The sequence below is a fragment of the Bombina bombina genome, chromosome 9, assembly GCF_027579735.1.
Source record: "Bombina bombina isolate aBomBom1 chromosome 9, aBomBom1.pri, whole genome shotgun sequence".
Taxonomy (NCBI): Eukaryota; Metazoa; Chordata; class Amphibia; order Anura; family Bombinatoridae; genus Bombina; species Bombina bombina.
Genome location: NC_069507.1, coordinates 4,012,593 through 4,030,236, shown reverse-complemented (window position 1 = coordinate 4,030,236; position 17,644 = coordinate 4,012,593). Strand labels below are relative to the sequence as shown.

The 17,644-nt window shown below is 37.2% G+C and overlaps 1 protein-coding gene across 1 annotated transcript in view; it reads left to right on the top strand.

Annotated features, from left to right (window-relative positions):
• Positions 1-17,644, top strand: part of SLC25A16 (solute carrier family 25 member 16) — a gene marked incomplete in the record, with an annotated part of 246,804 nt that overhangs the window by 26,359 nt on the left and 202,801 nt on the right.

Sequence of the window (17,644 nt, the reverse complement as noted above, 5' to 3'; positions counted from 1 at the left end):
TACGTCTGTCTCTTACAGCACTATATATAGATACTCACTCTCCTCACAGCTACGTCTGTCTCTTACAGCACTATATATAGATACTCACTCTCCTCACAGCTACGTCTGTCTCTTACAGCACTATATATAGATACTCACTCTCCTCACAGCTACGTCTGTCTCTTACAGCACTATATATAGATACTCACTCTCCTCACAGCTACGTCTGTCTCTTACAGCACTATATACAGATACTCACTCTCCTCACAGCTACGTCTGTCTCTTACAGCACTATATATAGATACAGATACTCACTCTCCTCACAGCTACGTCTGTCTCTTACAGCACTATAGATACTCACTCTCTCAACAGCTACGTCTGTCTCTTACAGCACTATATATAGATACTCACTCCTCACAGCTACGTCTGTCTCTTACAGCACTATATACAGATACTCACTCTCCTCACAGCTACGTCTGTCTCTTACAGCACTATATATAGATACAGATACTCTCCTCACAGCTACGTCTGTCTCTTACAGCACTATATATAGATACAGATACTCACTCTCCTCACAGCTACGTCTGTCTCTTACAGCACTATATATAGATACTCACTCTCCTCACAGCTACCTCTGTCTCTTACAGCACTATATATAGATACAGATACTCACTCTCCTCACAGCTACGTCTGTCTCTTACAGCACTATATACAGATACTCACTCTCCTCACAGCTAAGTCTGTCTCTTACAGCACTATATACAGATACTCACTCTCCTCACAGCTAACGTCTGGTCTCTTACAGCACTATAGATAGTAGATACTCACTCTCCTGCACAGCTACGTCTGTCTCTTACAGCACTATAGATACTCACTCTCCTCACAGCTACGTCTGTCTCTTACAGCACTATATATAGATACAGATACTCACTCTCCTCACAGCTACGTCTGTCTCTTACAGCACTATATACAGATACTGACTCTCCTCACAGCTACCTCTGTCTCTTACAGCACTATATACAGATACTCACTCTCCTCACAGCTACGTCTGTCTCTTACAGCACTATATATAGATACAGATACTCACTCTCCTCACAGCTACGTCTGTCTCTTACAGCACTATATATAGATACTCACTCTCCTCACAGCTACGTCTGTCTCTTACAGCACTATATATAGATACAGATACTCACTCTCCTCACAGCTACGTCTGTCTCTTACAGCACTATATATAGATACAGATACTCACTCTCCTCACAGCTACGTCTGTCTCTTACAGCACTATATACAGATACTCACTCTCCTCACAGCTACGTCTGTCTCTTACAGCACTATATACAGATACTCACTCTCCTCACAGCTACGTCTGTCTCTTACAGCACTATATATAGATACAGATATTCACTCTCCTCACAGCTACGTCTGTCTCTTACAGCACTATATACAGATACTCTCTCCTCACAGCTACGTCTGTCTCTTACAGCACTATATATAGATACATATACTCACTCTCCTCACAGCTACGTCTGTCTCTTACAGCACTATATATACTCACTCTCCTCACAGCTACGTCTGTCTCTTACAGCACTATATACAGATACTCACTCTCCTCACAGCTACGTCTGTCTCTTACAGCACTATATATAGATACTCACTCTCCTCACAGCTACGTCTGTCTCTTACAGCACTATATATAGATACAGATACTCACTCTCCTCACAGCTACGTCTGTCTCTTACAGCACTATATACAGATACTCACTCTCCTCACAGCTACGTCTGGCTCTTACAGCACTATAGATACATATACTCACTCTCCTCACAGCTACGTCTGGCTCTTACAGCACTATATATAGATACTCACTCTCCTCACAGCTACGTCTGTCTCTTACAGCACTATATATAGATACAGATACTCACTCTCCTCACAGCTACGTCTGGCTCTTACAGCACTAATATATAGATACAGATACTCACTCTCCTCACAGCTACATCTGTCTCTTACAGCACTATATACAGATACTCACTCTCCTCACAGCTACGTCTGTCTCTTACAGCACTATAGATACATATACTCACTCTCCTCACAGCTACGTCTGTCTCTTACAGCACTATATATAGATACTCACTCTCCTCACAGCTACGTCTGTCTCTTACAGCACTATATATAGATACAGATACTCACTCTCCTCACAGCTACGTCTGTCTCTTACAGCACTATATATAGATACAGATACTCACTCTCCTCACAGCTACGTCTGTCTCTTACAGCACTATATATAGATACAGATACTCACTCTCCTCACAGCTACGTCTGTCTCTTACAGCACTATATATAGATACAGATACTCTCCTCACAGCTACGTCTGTCTCTTACAGCACTATATATAGATACAGATACTCACTCTCCTTACAGCTACATCTGTCTCTTACAGCACTATATACAGATACTGACTCTCCTCACAGCTACGTCTGTCTCTTACAGCACTATATACAGATACTCACTCTCCTCACAGCTACGTCTGTCTCTTACAGCACTATATATAGATACTCACTCTCCTCACAGCTACGTCTGTCTCTTACAGCACTATATATAGATACTCACTCTCCTCACAGCTACGTCTGTCTCTTACAGCACTATATACAGATACTCACTCTCCTCACAGCTACGTCTGTCTTACAGCACTATATATAGATAGATACTCACTCTCCTCACAGCTACGTCTGTCTCTTACAGCACTATATATAAATACATATACTCACTCTCCTCACAGCTACGTCTGGCTCTTACAGCACTAATATATAGATACAGATACTCACTCTCCTCACAGCTACATCTGTCTCTTACAGCACTATATACAGATACTCACTCTCCTCACAGCTACGTCTGTCTCTTACAGCACTATATATAGATACATATACTCACTCTCCTCACAGCTACGTCTGTCTCTTACAGCACTATATATAGATACTCACTCTCCTCACAGCTACGTCTGTCTCTTACAGCACTATATATACTCACTCTCCTCACAGCTACCTCTGTCTCTTACAGCACTATATACAGATACTCACTCTCCTCACAGCTACGTCTGTCTCTTACAGCACTATATATAGATATAGATACTCACTCTCCTCACAGCTACGTCTGTCTCTTACAGCACTATATACAGATACTCACTCTCCTCACAGCTACGTCTGTCTCTTACAGCACTATATACAGATACTCACTCTCCTCACAGCTACGTCTGTCTCTTACAGCACTATATATAGATACTCACTCTCCTTACAGCTACGTCTGTCTCTTACAGCACTATATATAGATACAGATACTCACTCTCCTCACAGCACTATATATAGATACTCACTCTCCTCACAGCTACGTCTGTCTCTTACATCACTATATACAGATACTCACTCTCCTCACAGCTACGTCTGTCTCTTACAGCACTATATATAGATACTCACTCTCCTTACAGCTACGTCTGTCTCTTACAGCACTATATATAGATACTCACTCTCCTCACAGCTACGTCTGTCTCTTACAGCACTATATATAGATACTCACTCTCCTCACAGCTACGTCTGTCTCTTACAGCACTATATACAGATACTGACTCTCCTCACAGCTACGTCTGTCTCTTACAGCACTATATATAGATACAGATACTCACTCTCCTCACAGCTACGTCTGTCTCTTACAGCACTATATATAGATACAGATACTCACTCTCCTCACAGCTACGTCTGTCTCTTACAGCACTATATATAGATACTCTCCTCACAGCTTCGTCTGTCTCTTACAGCACTATATATAGATACAGATACTCACTCTCCTCACAGCTACGTCTGTCTCTTACAGCACTATATACAGATACTCACTCTCCTCATAGCTACGTCTGTCTCTTACAGCACTATATATAGATACAGATACTCACTCTCCTTACAGCTACGTCTGTCTCTTACAGCACTATATACAGATACTCACTCTCCTCACAGCTACGTCTGTCTCTTACAGCACTATATACAGATACTGACTCTCCTCACAGCTACGTCTGTCTCTTACAGCACTATATACAGATACTGACTCTCCTCACAGCTACGTCTGTCTCTTACAGCACTATATACAGATACTGACTCTCCTCACAGCTACGTCTGTCTCTTACAGCACTATATACAGATACTCACTCTCCTCACAGCTACGTCTGTCTTACAGCACTATATACAGATACTCACTCTCCTCACAGCTACGTCTGTCTCTTACAGCACTATATATAGATACTCGCTCTCCTCACAGCTACGTCTGTCTCTTACAGCACTATATATAGATACAGATACTCACTCTCCTCACAGCTACGTCTGTCTCTTACAGCACTATATATAGATACAGATACTCACTCTCCTCACAGCTACGTCTGTCTCTTACAGCACTATATACAGATACTCTCCTCACAGCTACGTCTGTCTCTTACAGCACTATATATAGATACTCACTCTCCTCACAGCTACGTCTGTCTTACAGCACTATATACAGATACTCACTCTCCTCACAGCTATGTCTGTCTTACAGCACTATATACAGATACTCACTCTCCTCACAGCTACGTCTGTCTCTTACAGCACTATATATAGATACTCACTCTCCTCACAGCTACGTCTGTCTCTTACAGCACTATATATAGATACTCACTCTCCTCACAGCTACGTCTGTCTCTTACAGCACTATATATAGATACTCACTCTCCTCACAGCTACGTCTGTCTCTTACAGCACTATATATAGATACTCACTCTCCTCACAGCTACGTCTGTCTCTTACAGCACTATATATAGATACTCACTCTCCTCACAGCTACGTCTGTCTCTTACAGCACTATATATAGATACTCACTCTCCTCACAGCCAAGTCTGTCTCTTACAGCACTATATACAGATACTCACTCTCCTCACAGCTACGTCTGTCTCTTACAGCACTATATACAGATACTGATACTCACTCTCCTCACAGCTACATCTGTCTCTTACAGCACTATATATAGATACAGATACTCACTCTCCTCACAGCTACGTCTGTCTCTTACAGCACTATATACAGATACTCACTCTCCTCACAGCTACGTCTGTCTCTTACAGCACTATATATAGATACTCACTCTCCTCACAGCTACATCTGTCTCTTACAGCACTATATATAGATACTCACTCTCCTCACAGCTACGTCTGTCTCTTACAGCACTATATATATATATATAGATACTCTCCTCACAGCTACGTCTGTCTCTTACAGCACTATATATAGATACAGATACTCACTCTCCTCACAGCTACGTCTGTCTCTTACAGCACTATATATAGATACTCACTCTCCTCACAGCTACGTCTGTCTCTTACAGCACTATATACAGATACTCACTCTCCTCACAGCTACGTCTGTCTCTTACAGCACTATATATAGATACAGATACTCACTCTCCTCACAGCTACGTCTGTCTCTTACAGCACTATATATAGATACTCACTCTCCTCACAGCTACGTCTGTCTCTTACAGCACTATATACAGATACTCACTCTCCTCACAGCTACGTCTGTCTCTTACAGCACTATATACAGATACTCACTCTCCTCATAGCTACGTCTGTCTCTTACAGCACTATATACAGATACTCACTCTCCTCATAGCTACGTCTGTCTCTTACAGCACTATATGAAATACTCTCAGGCATCCAGGGCCGCTTCTTTCAGCATTTATTTATAACTATGTTAAAAACAATCCAGTTTATTTTGTTTCTCAGTCCGGTAACGTGTGTGTGTATAGACCTCCGCCCACTTTATCTGGTTAGTCCGGTAATGTGTGTATAGAACTCCTCCTACTTTATCTGGTTAGTCCGGTAACGTGTGTATAGAACTCTGCCTTCTTTATCTGGTTAGTCCGGTAACGTGTGTATAGAACTCCCTACTTTATCTGGTTAGTCCGGTAACGTGTGTATAGAACTCTGCCTACGTTATCTGGTTAGTCCAGTTACGTGTGTATAGAACTCTGCCTACTTTATCTGGTTAGTCCGGTAACGTGTGTATAGAACTCCTCCTACTTTATCTGGTTAGTCCAGTAATGTGTGTATAGAACTCCCCCTACTTTATCTGGTTAGTCCAGTAATGTGTGTATAGAACTCTGCCTACTTTATCTGGTTAGTCCGGTAACGTGTGTATAGAACTCTGCCTACGTTATCTGGTTAGTCCAGTTACGTGTGTATAGAACTCTGCCTACTTTATCTGGTTAGTCCGGTAATGTGTGTATAGAACTCTGCCTACTTTATCTGGTTAGTCCGGTAACGTGTGTATAGAACTCCTCCTACTTTATCTGGTTAGTCCGGTAACGTGTGTATAGAACTCCCCCTACTTTATCTGGTTAGTCCAGTCACGTGTGTATAGAACTCCCCCTACTTTATCTGGTTAGTCCGGTAACGTGTGTATAGAACTCCTCCTACTTTATCTGGTTAGTCCGGTAACGTGTGTATAGAACTCCCCCTACTTTATCTGGTTAGTCCAGTCACGTGTGTATAGAACTCCCCCTACTTTATCTGGTTAGTCCAGTCACGTGTGTATAGAACTCCCCCTACTTTATCTGGTTAGTCCAGTCACGTGTGTATAGAACTCCCGCTACTTTATCTGGTTAGTCCAGTCACGTGTGTATAGAACTCCCCCTACTTTATCTGGTTAGTCCAGTCACGTGTGTATAGAACTCCCCCTACTTTATCTGGTTAGTCCAGTCACGTGTGTATAGAACTCCCCCTACTTTATCTGGTTAGTCCTGTAACGTGTGTATAGAACTCCCCCTACTTTATCTGGTTAGTCCAGTCACGTGTGTATAGAACTCCCCCTACTTTATCTGGTTAGTCCAGTCACGTGTGTATAGAACTCCCCCTACTTTATCTGGTTAGTCCAGTCACGTGTGTATAGAACTCCCCCTACTTTATCTGGTTAGTCCAGTCACGTGTGTATAGAACTCCCCCTACTTTATCTGGTTAGTCCAGTCACGTGTGTATAGAACTCCGCCCACTTTAACACAAGAGCTTGAAACCAGTTCTGTAAACAAAAGATCTCTCTTATGTTCTATTGGTTAACCTGCAATTCCCTTCCTTGTAGCTATGTCCCTTGCATCCAACGCCATTTCACCGTTGTCCGCAGCTTTTTCAACAATCCTTCAAAAAGCTGCAAACAGCAGTGAAACAGAGTTGGATGAGTAACCAGATAAAGTGGCTGTATGTTATTTTAAATATTGTTTTAAATAAATGCTAAAAGAAGCAGACTTCAATGCCTGAGAGTATATTAATTATAACACTATTTTTATTTACACAATTTTTATTTGCATATTTCTGTACTTGTGATAATGTCATGCTCTGGCTTTAGAAGAGGGGGGGGGCGATAGGCTGAATACAAGGTAACACAACATTATAAATAATTTATATACATACAGTATATATCAGTAATTACCCACTGCCGTACAAAAGGTCTACGCACACACACAATATATAGTTATATATGCACAGTGTATATCAGTAATTAATCACTGCCGTACAAAAGGTCTACGCACACAATATATAGTTATATATGCACAGTGTATATCAGTAATTAATCACTGCAGTACAAAAGGTCTGCGCACACAATATATAGTTATATATGCACAGTGTATATCAGTAATTATTCACTGCCGTACAAAAGGTCTACGCACACACACAATATATAGTTATATATGCACAGTGTATATCAGTAATTAATCACTGCAGTACAAAAGGTCTGCGCACACAATATATAGTTATATATGCACAGTGTATATCAGTAATTATTCACTGCAGTACAAAAGGTCTGCACACACAATATATAGTTATATATGCACAGTATATATCAGTAATTAATCACTGCAGTACAAAAGGTCTGCGCACACAATATATAGTTATATATGCACAGTATATATCAGTAATTAATCACTGCAGTACAAAAGGTCTGCGCACACAATATATAGTTATATATGCACAGTATATATCAGTAATTACCCACTGCAGTACAAAAGGTCTGCACACACAATATATAGTTATATATGCACAGTGTATATCAGTAATTAATCACTGCCGTACAAAAGGTCTACGCGCACACTATATAGTTATATATGCACAGTATATATCAGTAATTAATCACTGCAGTACAAAAGGTCTGCGCACACAATATATAGTTATATATGCACAGTATATATCAGTAATTAATCACTGCAGTACAAAAGGTCTGCGCACACAATATATAGTTATATATGCACAGTATATATCAGTAATTACCCACTGCAGTACAAAAGGTCTGCACACACAATATATAGTTATATATGCACAGTGTATATCAGTAATTAATCACTGCAGTACAAAAGGTCTGCGCGCACACAATATATAGTTATATATGCACAGTATATATCAGTAATTACCCACTGCAGTACAAAAGGTCTGTGCATATATAACTATATATTGTGTGTGTGCACAGTTTATATCAGTAATTACCCACTGCAGTACAAAAGGTCTGCACACACACTATATAGTTACATATGCACAGTATATATCAGTAATTAATCACTGCAGTACAAAAGGTCTGCACACACACACACACTATATAGTTATATATGCACAGTGTATATCAGTAATTACCCACTGCAGTACAAAAGGTCTGCACACACAATATATAGTTATATATGCACAGTATATATCAGTAATTAATCACTGCAGTACAAAAGGTCTGCACACACACTATATATAGTTATATATGCACAGTGTATATCAGTAATTAATCACTGCAGTACAAAAGGTCTGCGCACACAATATATAGTTATATATGCACAGTATATATCAGTAATTACCCACTGCAGTACAAAAGGTCTGTGCATATATAACTATATATTGTGTGTGTGCACAGTTTATATCAGTAATTACCCACTGCAGTACAAAAGGTCTGCACACACACTATATAGTTACATATGCACAGTATATATCAGTAATTAATCACTGCAGTACAAAAGGTCTGCACACACACACACTATATAGTTATATATGCACAGTGTATATCAGTAATTACCCACTGCAGTACAAAAGGTCTGCACACACAATATATAGTTATATATGCACAGTATATATCAGTAATTAATCACTGCAGTACAAAAGGTCTGCACACACACACACACTATATAGTTATATATGCAGTGTATATCAGTAATTACCCACTGCAGTACAAAAGGTCTGTGCACACACACTATATAGTTATATATGCACAGTGTATATCAGTAATTAATCACTACAGTACAAAAGGTCTGCACACACAATATATAGTTATATATGCACAGTGTATATCAGTAATTAATCACTGCCGTACAAAAGGTCTGCACACACAATATATAGTTATATATGCACAGTGTATATCAGTAATTACCCACTGCAGTACAAAAGGTCTGTGCACACACACTATATAGTTATATATGCACAGTGTATATCAGTAATTACCCACTGCAGTACAAAAGGTCTGCACACACACAATATATAGTTATATATGCACAGTGTATATCAGTAATTACCCACTGCAGTACAAAAGGTCTGCACACACAATATATAGTTATATATGCACAGTGTATATCAGTAATTACCCACTGCAGTACAAAAGGTCTGCACACACTATATAGTTATATATGCACAGTGTATATCAGTAATTACCCACTGCAGTACAAAAGGTCTGCACACACACACTATATAGTTATATATGCACAGTGTATATCAGTAATTAATCACTGCAGTACAAAAGGTCTGCGCGCACACACTATATAGTTATATATGCACAGTGTATATCAGTAATTATTCACTGCCGTACAAAAGGTCTGCACACACTATATAGTTATATATGCACAGTATATATCAGTAATTATTCACTGCCGTACAAAAGGTCTGCACACACACTATATAGTTATATATGCACAGTATATATCAGTAATTAATCACTGCAGTACAAAAGGTCTGCACACACACACACACTATATAGTTATATATGCACAGTGTATATCAGTAATTAATCACTGCAGTACAAAAGGTCTGCACACACACTATATAGTTATATATGCACAGTGTATATCAGTAATTAATCACTGCAGTACAAAAGGTCTGCACACACACTATATAGTTATATATGCACAGTGTATATCAGTAATTAATCACTGCAGTACAAAAGGTCTGCACACACAATATATAGTTATATATGCACAGTGTATATCAGTAATTAATCACTTCAGTACAAAAGGTCTGCACACACAATATATAGTTATATATGCACAGTGTATATCAGTAATTAATCACTGCAGTACAAAAGGTCTGCACACACACACACTATATAGTTATATATGCACAGTGTATATCAGTAATTACCCACTGCAGTACAAAAGGTCTGCACACACAATATATAGTTATATATGCACAGTATATATCAGTAATTAATCACTGCAGTACAAAAGGTCTGCACACACACACACACTATATAGTTATATATGCAGTGTATATCAGTAATTACCCACTGCAGTACAAAAGGTCTGTGCACACACACTATATAGTTATATATGCACAGTGTATATCAGTAATTAATCACTACAGTACAAAAGGTCTGCACACACAATATATAGTTATATATGCACAGTGTATATCAGTAATTAATCACTGCCGTACAAAAGGTCTGCACACACAATATATAGTTATATATGCACAGTGTATATCAGTAATTACCCACTGCAGTACAAAAGGTCTGTGCACACACACTATATAGTTATATATGCACAGTGTATATCAGTAATTACCCACTGCAGTACAAAAGGTCTGCACACACACAATATATAGTTATATATGCACAGTGTATATCAGTAATTACCCACTGCAGTACAAAAGGTCTGCACACACAATATATAGTTATATATGCACAGTGTATATCAGTAATTACCCACTGCAGTACAAAAGGTCTGCACACACTATATAGTTATATATGCACAGTGTATATCAGTAATTACCCACTGCAGTACAAAAGGTCTGCACACACACACTATATAGTTATATATGCACAGTGTATATCAGTAATTAATCACTGCAGTACAAAAGGTCTGCGCGCACACACTATATAGTTATATATGCACAGTGTATATCAGTAATTATTCACTGCCGTACAAAAGGTCTGCACACACTATATAGTTATATATGCACAGTATATATCAGTAATTATTCACTGCCGTACAAAAGGTCTGCACACACACTATATAGTTATATATGCACAGTATATATCAGTAATTAATCACTGCAGTACAAAAGGTCTGCACACACACACACTATATAGTTATATATGCACAGTGTATATCAGTAATTAATCACTGCAGTACAAAAGGTCTGCACACACACTATATAGTTATATATGCACAGTGTATATCAGTAATTAATCACTGCAGTACAAAAGGTCTGCACACACACTATATAGTTATATATGCACAGTGTATATCAGTAATTAATCACTGCAGTACAAAAGGTCTGCACACACAATATATAGTTATATATGCACAGTGTATATCAGTAATTAATCACTTCAGTACAAAAGGTCTGCACACACAATATATAGTTATATATGCACAGTGTATATCAGTAATTAATCACTGCAGTACAAAAGGTCTGCACACACAATATATAGTTATATATGCACAGTGTATATCAGTAATTAATCACTGCAGTACAAAAGGTCTGCACACACACACACTATATAGTTATATATGCACAGTGTATATCAGTAATTAATCACTGCAGTACAAAAGGTCTGCACACACTATATAGTTATATATGCACAGTGTATATCAGTAATTAATCACTACAGTACAAAAGGTCTGTGCACACACACTATATAGTTATATATGCACAGTGTATATCAGTAATTACCCACTGCAGTACAAAAGGTCTGCACACACACACACACACACTATATAGTTATATATGCACAGTGTATATCAGTAATTATTCACTGCCGTACAAAAGGTCTGCACACACACTATATAGTTATATATGCACAGTGTATATCAGTAATTAATCACTGCAGTACAAAAGGTCTGCGCACACACAATATATAGTTATATATGCACAGTGTATATCAGTAATTAATCACTACAGTACAAAAGGTCTGCGCGCACAATATATAGTTATATATGCACAGTGTATATCAGTAATTAATCACTACAGTACAAAAGGTCTGCACACACACAATATATAGTTATATATGCACAGTGTATATCAGTAATTAATCACTGCAGTACAAAAGGTCTGCACACACAATATATAGTTATATATGCACAGTGTATATCAGTAATTATTCACTGCCGTACAAAAGGTCTGCACACACTATATAGTTATATATGCACAGTGTATATCAGTAATTACCCACTGCAGTACAAAAGGTCTGCGCACACTATATAGTTATATATGCACAGTGTATATCAGTAATTACCCACTGCAGTACAAAAGGTCTGCACACACTATATAGTTATATATGCACAGTGTATATCAGTAATTAATCACTACAGTACAAAAGGTCTGCGCACACACACACTATATAGTTATATATGCACAGTGTATATCAGTAATTAATCACTACAGTACAAAAGGTCTGCACACACACTATATAGTTATATATGCACAGTATATATCAGTAATTAATCACTGCAGTACAAAAGGTCTGCACACACAATATATAGTTATATATGCACAGTGTATATCAGTAATTAATCACTGCAGTACAAAAGGTCTGCACACACAATATATAGTTATATATGCACAGTGTATATCAGTAATTACCCACTGCCGTACAAAAGGTCTGCGCACACAATATATAGTTATATATGCACAGTATATATCAGTAATTACCCACTGCAGTACAAAAGGTCTGCACACACAATATATAGTTATATATGCACAGTGTATATCAGTAATTAATCACTGCAGTACAAAAGGTCTGCACACACAATATATAGTTATATATGCACAGTGTATATCAGTAATTAATCACTACAGTACAAAAGGTCTGCGCACACACACTATATAGTTATATATGCACAGTGTATATCAGTAATTAATCACTGCAGTACAAAAGGTCTGCACACACAACATATAGTTATATATGCACAGTGTATATCAGTAATTAATCACTGCAGTACAAAAGGTCTGCACACACTATATAGTTATATATGCACAGTGTATATCAGTAATTATTCACTGCAGTACAAAAGGTCTGCACACACAATATATAGTTATATATGCACAGTGTATATCAGTAATTACCCACTGCAGTACAAAAGGTCTGCACATACACTATATAGTTATATATGCACAGTGTATATCAGTAATTAATCACTACAGTACAAAAGGTCTGCACACACAATATATAGTTATATATGCACAGTGTATATCAGTAATTATTCACTGCAGTACAAAAGGTCTGCACACACACACAATATATAGTTATATATGCACAGTGTATATCAGTAATTAATCACTACAGTACAAAAGGTCTGCACACACACAATATATAGTTATATATGCACAGTGTATATCAGTAATTAATCACTACAGTACAAAAGGTCTGCGCACACACACACACACTATATAGTTATATATGCACAGTGTATATCAGTAATTAATCACTACAGTACAAAAGGTCTGCACACACAATATATAGTTATATATGCACAGTGTATATCAGTAATTAATCACTACAGTACAAAAGGTCTGCACACACACACACTATATAGTTATATATGCACAGTATATATCAGTAATTACCCACTGCAGTACAAAAGGTCTGCGCACACACAATATATATAGTTATATATGCACAGTATATATCAGTAATTACCCACTGCAGTACAAAAGGTCTGCACACACACAATATATAGTTATATATGCACAGTGTATATCAGTAATTAATCACTGCAGTACAAAAGGTCTGCGCGCACACTATATAGTTATATATGCACAGTGTATATCAGTAATTATTCACTGCCGTACAAAAGGTCTGCACACACTATATAGTTATATATGCACAGTGTATATCAGTAATTACCCACTGCAGTACAAAAGGTCTGCACACACACTATATAGTTATATATGCACAGTGTATATCAGTAATTACCCACTGCAGTACAAAAGGTCTGCACACACACAATATATAGTTATATATGCACAGTGTATATCAGTAATTAATCACTGCAGTACAAAAGGTCTGCGCGCACACTATATAGTTATATATGCACAGTGTATATCAGTAATTATTCACTGCCGTACAAAAGGTCTGCACACACTATATAGTTATATATGCACAGTGTATATCAGTAATTAATCACTACAGTACAAAAGGTCTGCACACACTATATAGTTATATATGCACAGTGTATATCAGTAATTAATCACTGCAGTACAAAAGGTCTGCACACACACAATATATAGTTATATATGCACAGTGTATATCAGTAATTACCCACTGCAGTACAAAAGGTCTGCACACACTATATAGTTATATATGCACAGTATATATCAGTAATTATTCACTGCCGTACAAAAGGTCTGCACACACACTATATAGTTATATATGCACAGTATATATCAGTAATTACCCACTGCAGTACAAAAGGTCTGCACACACAATATATAGTTATATATGCACAGTGTATATCAGTAATTAATCACTACAGTACAAAAGGTCTGCGCGCACACAATATATAGTTATATATGCACAGTGTATATCAGTAATTAATCACTGCAGTACAAAAGGTCTGCACACACAATATATAGTTATATATGCACAGTGTATATCAGTAATTAATCACTGCAGTACAAAAGGTCTGCACACACAATATATAGTTATATATGCACAGTATATATCAGTAATTAATCACTGCAGTACAAAAGGTCTGCACACACAATATATAGTTATATATGCACAGTGTATATCAGTAATTAATCACTGCAGTACAAAAGGTCTGCGCGCACACTATATAGTTATATATGCACAGTGTATATCAGTAATTACCCACTGCAGTACAAAAGGTCTGCACACACAATATATAGTTATATATGCACAGTGTATATCAGTAATTAATCACTACAGTACAAAAGGTCTGCGCGCACACAATATATAGTTATATATGCACAGTGTATATCAGTAATTAATCACTACAGTACAAAAGGTCTGCACACACTATATAGTTATATATGCACAGTGTATATCAGTAATTAATCACTACAGTACAAAAGGTCTGCGCACACACAATATATAGTTATATATGCACAGTGTATATCAGTAATCACTACAGTACAAAAGGTCTGCGCACACACACACTATATAGTTATATATGCACAGTGTATATCAGTAATTACCCACTGCAGTACAAAAGGTCTGCACACACACAATATATAGTTATATATGCACAGTGTATATCAGTAATTATTCACTGCCGTACAAAAAGGTCTGCGCACACAATATATAGTTATATATGCACAGTGTATATCAGTAATTAATCACTACAGTACAAAAGGTCTGCGCGCACAATATATAGTTATATATGCACAGTGTATATCAGTAATTAATCACTGCAGTACAAAAGGTCTGCGCGCACACTATATAGTTATATATGCACAGTGTATATCAGTAATTACCCACTGCAGTACAAAAGGTCTGCACACACTATATAGTTATATATGCACAGTGTATATCAGTAATTAATCACTGCAGTACAAAAGGTCTGCACACACACAATATATAGTTATATATGCACAGTGTATATCAGTAATTATTCACTGCCGTACAAAAGGTCTGCACACACAATATATAGTTATATATGCACAGTATATATCAGTAATTAATCACTACAGTACAAAAGGTCTGCGCGCACAATATATAGTTATATATGCACAGTGTATATCAGTAATTAATCACTGCAGTACAAAAGGTCTGCGCGCACACTATATAGTTATATATGCACAGTGTATATCAGTAATTACCCACTGCAGTACAAAAGGTCTGCACACACTATATAGTTATATATGCACAGTGTATATCAGTAATTATTCACTGCCGTACAAAAGGTCTGCACACACAATATATAGTTATATATGCACAGTATATATCAGTAATTAATCACTACAGTACAAAAGGTCTGCGCGCACAATATATAGTTATATATGCACAGTGTATATCAGTAATTAATCACTGCAGTACAAAAGGTCTGCACACACACACACTATATAGTTATATATGCACAGTGTATATCAGTAATTAATCACTACAGTACAAAAGGTCTGCGCACACACAATATATAGTTATATATGCACAGTGTATATCAGTAATTAATCACTACAGTACAAAAGGTCTGCACACACACTATATAGTTATATATGCACAGTATATCAGTAATTAATCACTGCAGTACAAAAGGTCTGCGCGCACAATATATAGTTATATATGCACAGTGTATATCAGTAATTAATCACTGCAGTACAAAAGGTCTGCACACACAATATATAGTTATATATGCACAGTGTATATCAGTAATTAATCACTGCAGTACAAAAGGTCTGCGCACACACAATATATAGTTATATATGCACAGTGTATATCAGTAATTAATCACTACAGTACAAAAGGTCTGCGCACACAATATATAGTTATATATGCACAGTGTATATCAGTAATTAATCACTACAGTACAAAAGGTCTGCGCACACACACACACTATATAGTTATATATGCACAGTGTATATCAGTAATTAATCACTGCAGTACAAAAGGTCTGCACACACACACACACACACTATATAGTTATATATGCACAGTATATATCAGTAATTACCCACTGCAGTACAAAAGGTCTGCGCACACACAATATATAGTTATATATGCACAGTGTATATCAGTAATTACCCACTGCAGTACAAAAGGTCTGCACGCACAATATATAGTTATATATGCACAGTGTATATCAGTAATTAATCACTGCAGTACAAAAGGTCTGCGCACACACAATATATAGTTATATATGCACAGTATATATCAGTAATTAATCACTGCAGTACAAAAGGTCTGCACACACACACTATATAGTTATATATGCACAGTGTATATCAGTAATTACCCACTGCAGTACAAAAGGTCTGCACACACACTATATAGTTATATATGCACAGTATATATCAGTAATTAATCACTGCAGTACAAAAGGTCTGCACACACAATATATAGTTATATATGCACAGTATATATCAGTAATTAATCACTGCAGTACAAAAGGTCTGCACACACAATATATAGTTATATATGCACAGTGTATATCAGTAATTAATCACTGCAGTACAAAAGGTCTGCACACACAATATATAGTTATATATGCACAGTGTATATCAGTAATTAATCACTGCAGTACAAAAGGTCTGCACACACAATATATAGTTATATATGCACAGTGTATATCAGTAATTAATCACTACAGTACAAAAGGTCTGCACACACAATATATAGTTATATATGCACAGTGTATATCAGTAATTACCCACTGCAGTACAAAAGGTCTGCACACACACTATATAGTT